This window comes from Cynoglossus semilaevis, chromosome 6 (genome assembly GCF_000523025.1).
Source record: "Cynoglossus semilaevis isolate Cse_v1.0 chromosome 6, Cse_v1.0, whole genome shotgun sequence".
Classification (NCBI taxonomy): Eukaryota; Metazoa; Chordata; class Actinopteri; order Pleuronectiformes; family Cynoglossidae; genus Cynoglossus; species Cynoglossus semilaevis.
In genome coordinates, this window is record NC_024312.1 from 17,333,869 (window position 1) to 17,340,775 (window position 6,907).

The following is a 6,907-nucleotide window of genomic DNA, read 5'->3' on the forward strand; positions in this document are numbered from 1 at the left end:
GGGGTGGCGGCAGCCTGGCTGGGGAGTCGTTCGCTCATGTGCAGCGGCTGCTGAGAGGCGGAGTCGGAGAGTCCGAGAGCAGAGGTTGCTCTCAGCCGGTCGAAAGTGTCTGTTGGCTTAGGACCGTTAAATGTCCATAGATGCAATTACTGTAAACAGAAAAAGTAGTAAACTACTGTTTTTGTCACTAAATTTTTTTTTATACGTAAAGCACCAATAGATTGTTTATAAAAACTAGGCAGCATCATCCACAGACTTTTAAAGAAAACTGCAGATGGTCCTGTCCCTGCAGAAGGTGTCCCTTGTAATAGAAAAACAACAATCATATAGTAAGTACAATTTTTGTGTAATTCAATGTGCAGTTATGTTACTTCTTACTCTGTAAACATTTAGTTCACTTAAAACATCAAACTATCAACAATCAAAGTGATTCCCCACAGGTACTCACCCTGCAACCACATCCTACAACATAAATATCTCAATCCACTTTATACATACATTGCATGGATGCAACAGGTCATCAAGTTTTTTAGTGATCCATTTGACATTTTTCCAACATCTTTGTTGATACCAATAAGTATATAATTTCTTCCTTCCTTTCCCCATCCGTTTACTGACCAAAAATGTGTCTGTCTGTCTGAAGAAAATATGAATGATGTGTAATTAAAGTACTTGATGTATTTTTCATAAATGATTCTTCTATATTCTGAGAGATTTTTTTATCACAAGAAACTAACAAAGTTATCCTAAAAAAAATCATTGCTGTGCTGCCATTGCAGCAGCGCAATTAAACAACAGAGCGTGACATCACTTACCTAACTAACGATCACAGCTCAGTTATAAAGCCCCTGTAAATGCAATTGTAAGTATAATATCACTGCTTGCTGCCAGGTGCTGGCTATGGAAAACAATGGCCGCAGCAAAGGTCTACTCAAAAAGCTTCAGCTTCTCGAGTGAATTTAAGAGAAAAGATACAGGACTTTTGGATTCATTTAGAAAGTATCAAAATATTTTATTTAGATTTCGATTGTCTGGTAAAACAATTACATATTTAAAAATTATCTATGTTCAGTTCAGTATTCTCTGCCCCTGAAAGAGCTCAGATAGAGAAAAAAAAACAATGAACGCCCTAGGCTTTGCCTTTGGGGCTAAAGCTAAACTTTTGACTCTAATAATTAGAATACATTTCAGAATCTAGTTCTGCCAACTCTGCATTTGAGAAATGGCAGTCGTTATGTAGTGAGAACGTTGATGGTTGCAAATAAAATAATTTTCAGCAAAAAATTAAAAAAAAAAGTTAAAAAACAAAAACATAGGAGTTGGCCGAGGTAACAGCTATTTGGTTCTACTCTTTAAACACGTTTAAAAACACCTTTATGAAAGTTATGAAGGTCATCGCATCATCAAAGGACTTTTATTGTTGGCACAGAAAAAGAGGAGGCAATTTCCTTTCCTTTACAATGTAATTTTCTATTTTTCATTGGCAAATGCATCTCACGATAACACAGTTTATGAAATTAAATATTTATAAGTGCAAACGAAGCAGAATCCAGCAAACACATGGAGATGAGAGAAAGAGTGAAGGTGAGGAAGATGGTTAGGATATTGTTTTTCAGCTCGTAGCAAGTAGAGCCAAAAATAAAGGGATACATTAAGAATATATATGAGGGAGACTTTGTCTGTTAACACAGATCCTCTTTATCATAGCACAGCAACTGTGAGCTGATAGACTTCCTCGTCTCAAACAAAGCCCTTGTTTTCAAATCCTAGCCTTAACCTGCGGGCTTGTGATTTGGGATGTGTTCAGGTATCTGACATTTCCAGCTCTCATAACAATCATTCACATGCTGCCTTATCGAGCCAAAACCCCACACAGATTCAAAGTCCAGGAAGTAAGCTGACAGTATTGTCAGATGTGTCAAACCTTTGCCTAAGATTTTCACTCCATTGCTCCTGCAGAAGCTTGTTGTCCTCATATACCTCCCTCTCACTGCCTCCTGTAGCACCTTGGGTTTTTTTTTATCTGTCTCTAATGTAATTAGTTCACGTGCACTTTTCGTGAACTTTACAAGTTTGGAAGGTAGTGGTTGTGTTTTTAGTTTAGCTTCATTAACAAAAATAAATGTTTTAGCAGTAGGATTTTTAAGCCAATGTTAAATGGACTTGAACCATCACCCCTGTCATTGTCACTTATCTCATAACACGGCACTGACTCACTAATTATGAAAAACAAATACGTATGCTCAGATGCTGTAATCACTTTTTGGTGGCCAGTCTGTGCAAACATCGGCTCATCTATATTACTGATTGACAGAGAGTGTTCCATAATCACCCTCATCATTTAGTTTAGGCTATCAATAAACAGCTCAGACCTCATTACCAACCGGCCAACAAATGCACTCATTAGGGTATATTAAAATTAATATGAACGTTATTACTCACTAAATTGCTGCAGGAACCCAATTATTGGATACATTTGACGAATTATTCCGAGGCAATGGGATAATCTGATTTACTGAGGGAGCTGGAGGATAGAGCAACCTTCAGTGACTTTGCCCGTGGCTGATTGGTGACATGAGAGCGAGAGTGTAAGATTCACCTAGCGATGCTGCCAGATGATTGTATAATAGGAGCAAAACAACGGATAGGGAGACAGGAAGCAACACTGACAACACAATAGTAAGGAGAGCTGCCCAGAAGAGCCCGAGGCAAAAGGCAGAATGCAGCAGTAAATGAGACAACATCTCAGACTTGATGTGGTTAAAATAGAAAGGAAATCCAAATTATATATCAGTATAACGTTTCTTAAATGTTGAAGGTGTTACCTCATATAAATTATTATAACATCAAAGCTGAGTGGCTGTTGCCGAAACGATGGAATCCGCTAAGACACTGAAGGCTTTTTCAAAGTCATTTTATTTAATGAGTGTGTAAAACGACAGGGGTGGAGGGGGGGACTGATGACATGCCCTTGTTGTGTCAGATCTCATGGAGATAGCTGGGTAATGCCCAGGGCCCTGAAGGACTGGCAGACACAGTTTGGCCCTACTGGGAGTCTCTTGACATTCATCTGGCTTTTTATGTCTAGCTGTGGAGGACATCATGATTACTCACTAGAGAGGAGGGTGTGTGTGTGTGTGTGTCTGTCAGAGAACCAGGAGGGAGGAGACAGTGATGCCAGGTAGTTTCAGCCACTGTTGCTGGTTATCATTATAAAAAATGATTATGCCTATTCTGAACATTCTGGTGCCACAACCCAACTTTTTATCCATGTATATGTATCTCTCCACATCTGCTTTGTACCGCTCCAAATTCGTTAGTTGAATAATTATTCAATTACGCGATCAATGGCGCCTCCCTTTTGACATCATTTACCAATGCTGACGTCTTGGCGGCTGTGCAGAGACATTAGATAGGCATCGACAATTGAATCAGGCCGGGATGGAAAAGGAAGCTTGTGGGTGTGGGAGACTGTCAATCTATAAGACCCAGTCTGGGGCTCAAATAAGCAACAGATATTGATTTGGTATTACAGAGCTGAATAACAGTTTGATTGAGAAATGCATAAAGCATCAGGGGTTACTTTCCAAAACCTTCTGTTTGTGGTTAGAAACCCTTTGAAAACTCCCCAGTATGTCTGATGAACATTTTTTCTGATTGGCTCTTTTCAGACACAGGGTTATGGCCTGGTAAGTTGGTATTTGCCAAAATGACCCGAACATAGAGTCGAATACAAATCAAGACGTAAACCAAAATCTCTGCTCAACGTGTCCTAAAAGACTCACTTTAACAAATTAGCTGGACACAAATAAAGATCAGCACTGTTCCCTTAATGTAATAAAGCATGATATCATAAGGGTTGAAGGCAGATTTTTTTATTGTAGTTTTGATTGATGCACCATGTCAGTACAATATATTACCTATGACACGACATTCTATTAGATATTATAAGATGTGTGAAAGTAATCTCATTTTACAATTTCAAGCGAAAGTTTCTTCATCGAGGACATGACCGCGTGTCCGTGATTTAGCAAGCCCAATACCAGGAATCGTAAAAACTGAATCAACAAAATGGAATCAAACCATAAGTCAGTCTTTAATTTACACCTGCGATGTTTGTCCAATGTCTCCCTTCTAAAATAGCCCTCGTGAGCGTAAATAAGTAGATACGTATGAAAGTTTAATACAATACTTTAGTTTGACAGGTTTAAACAGGTCAAACGTAATTCAAAGGTAATTTAGCTCTCTGGGCGGCAGCTGCCCATTATCACAATCAAACAACAGACAGCAGCATTTCTAAACACCGGCCTTGACCAAGGTCATCCAGAGCTGAACAGGAGGTAATTTTCTCCATTTTAGCATCGAACAACTGTGAGTGCTCATTAAGACCTTTTCTTCTCTTTAGACAAATTACACAGCAATCAGTTGTGTGTATACAATCACTGCTGGAGTTTAAACCATGTCAGATCAGAGGAGCAGATGCAGCATGTCAATATGTCAGACTAAGACTGTTCTCCGTTCAGACACGGTGGTGGCTCCGAGTCATATGTAAACGTGAAGGCAGCTGGGAAATGTCACTTGATTGTTTGGTATTGAGATCCTAAACCCAAGGCAGTGAACAAATCCTATTAAGGACCCGACGACCACCAAAAACTCTCCTGGTGCCAATCCATCAAATAGATGCCCAGATATTTCATAGTGTGGTTAGTGGGGTGTAATTAATGTGACACAGGCTGAGAAGGATCCAGGAATAATTGGATTCTACTGTAATCAATAGCCAACCTACTGTATTAAAAGGAAATAAAGCCACTGCTGAAAACCTGTTCAGTTCAAGTTTAATAAGGTGTTCATAGTGTTAAATAAAAGGAAGTGAAAATTATTTTATATATATCCATGTGCATTCCAATGTGCATCATGGAAAGTCCAAATCACACAGAAAAGATATTAATAGATATCGAATTAAATCACTGTTTAAAAAACAACATGCAAATTCAATATATTAAGACCAAGAATCAACCAACAAATCCATTACTCACTGTAGGCATGTTCTTATTCTTGTGGCCCAGAAGTGGCCCCTGGACCAGGACTTGGAATCCCCTGTCTTACAGACTCCTTAAAATAAAATTCTCAGCATAACCAAACCATTGTGAGTTGTTTGAGCTACAGTAGAAAAGCCTAGCTGGACTTTATTCACTCTGGTTTTGAATCGCTGAAAACACAGCTATACACTGTTTTTGACAACCAGCACTGAAATGGTTGAAACTAGGGCAGTCATCAGAAGCGTCTAAACAATAAAAGTGGAACGTGGAGATGATACATTTGTGAGGCTAAATCTGTCTCGGCCTGAATTATGGGGAGGGATCCGTTCAATTGCAAAGCAATAAAGAGTTGTTATGACAAAACCCAGTTCACCTATAAACTAGATAAAGTACGCACAAGAGCTCTGCCCTCCACAAAGACTGTTACCCCTCCCACACAGTCTTTATCCGCCCCCCCCCCGTGCCAGATTAATGATTGCTCCACAACCATCTTAATTCCAGATCACCAACTCTTCTCACCTTTTCCTCCTTGAAGTGCTAACCTACATCCAAAGAACATTTCACCAAACTCCAATCCCCGACTTTTTGAGTTATGCTGCTCCAGACAGACAAGGCGACAGTGGTCAAAAACATTACCTTCATCCTTGGTGAAAGTAATGAGTCCCCTGACAAGCACAGGACATGGCAACGAAACACAGTAAAACGTCATGAGAATTTATGAGAAGTAATAGAATGTTTCCAAGTTGTACTCACTCACGCATATTTCCCAGCCCCCCGAGCAGGCCTGGAGCTCGCCCTAATGGCTGACACAGAAATGTGTGTGGTCTAGGTAACCTTGTGGGGACATTTTTGTTTTTTTGATAAAATAGTTTGTTGTGGGGACTCTTTGTCCTGATAGGGATATTTTTCAGGTCACCACTCAAAAAAGAAGGTATTTTGAGGTTTCTGATTTAGTTTGGAGTTAAGATTAGATTTAGAGCTGGGTTTGAAAAAGGATTAAGGACTCACCAGACTTTTCCATTCCAAGGCCCAAACAGCATTAGCTTAAGCCCGGGACCCCCTTTGTAAACCCACAGGCGATGCTATAAAATATGTTAAGAAACAACTTTAAAAATTAAAAAAATTCTTTCTTTTCGGTACGCGACGGAGGAGAAAATTGGGGGGGGGGCTTATTGACGAAAGAGAAGGAGAATCCAGCAGTTAGGCGGAAGGAGGTGAATTAATCCATGTTTACTGTACATGTTGTGCAAGGTGAACAAAATAGCCTAAAGAGGTGTATCCTTTCTGGTAACTCTGTTACATAATCTGACTGTTCTTGAGTTGTTAGTAGTAATTTTCACTACACTAACCGAACATTAGCTTTCATGTTTGTAGCAGTGATGCTGCAGTGATGAGTGGAGTTCTTTAACTCTTCAGAAATTTTCAGAAATTGTTAAGAGAATGCACTTCTGTCATTTTGATAATTGGCTTCCTTATGTTAGCAGCACTGTGGAGGTGAGAATCATGGAAGGAGAAAACAATTACAAAATTACAACCTGCAAATTCTGATGTAAAATGTAAAAAATACTCTGATGTACTTCTAAAGTACCTGATATTAGAAAATAACACTCTCACCAACCATAGTGTTACAAGGTGATTTTTCAGTGTCATTACATGCCCTGGGTCAACGACAGCAAAACAGAAATATTTTGCAATATTAATAGAGTTGCCTTAAGGCCCGGATTTTCTGGGAATGCTTTGGACTTATCGTGGATGTGTTGGTGTAACAAATTATACAGGTGGAAGAAAATACTTGGCATACCTTGAGAAAACCTATTAGCATGCCAAAGTAAAATTAAATGGTAATTTTTCATATAAAATTTTTATCA

The 6,907-nt window shown here is 39.1% G+C and overlaps 1 long non-coding RNA gene across 6 annotated transcripts in view; it reads right to left on the reverse strand.

Moving 5' to 3' along the window:
• Positions 1-6: 6 nt before the first annotated feature.
• Positions 7-6,907, reverse strand: part of LOC103380501 (uncharacterized) — a 16,456-nt gene continuing 9,555 nt past the window's right edge. For all 6 annotated transcript variants that reach the window (XR_003049852.1, XR_003049850.1, XR_003049849.1 and 3 more), the window contains one exon: positions 7-149. This is a non-coding gene — a long non-coding RNA (uncharacterized LOC103380501). The remainder of the gene's footprint in view (positions 150-6,907) is intronic.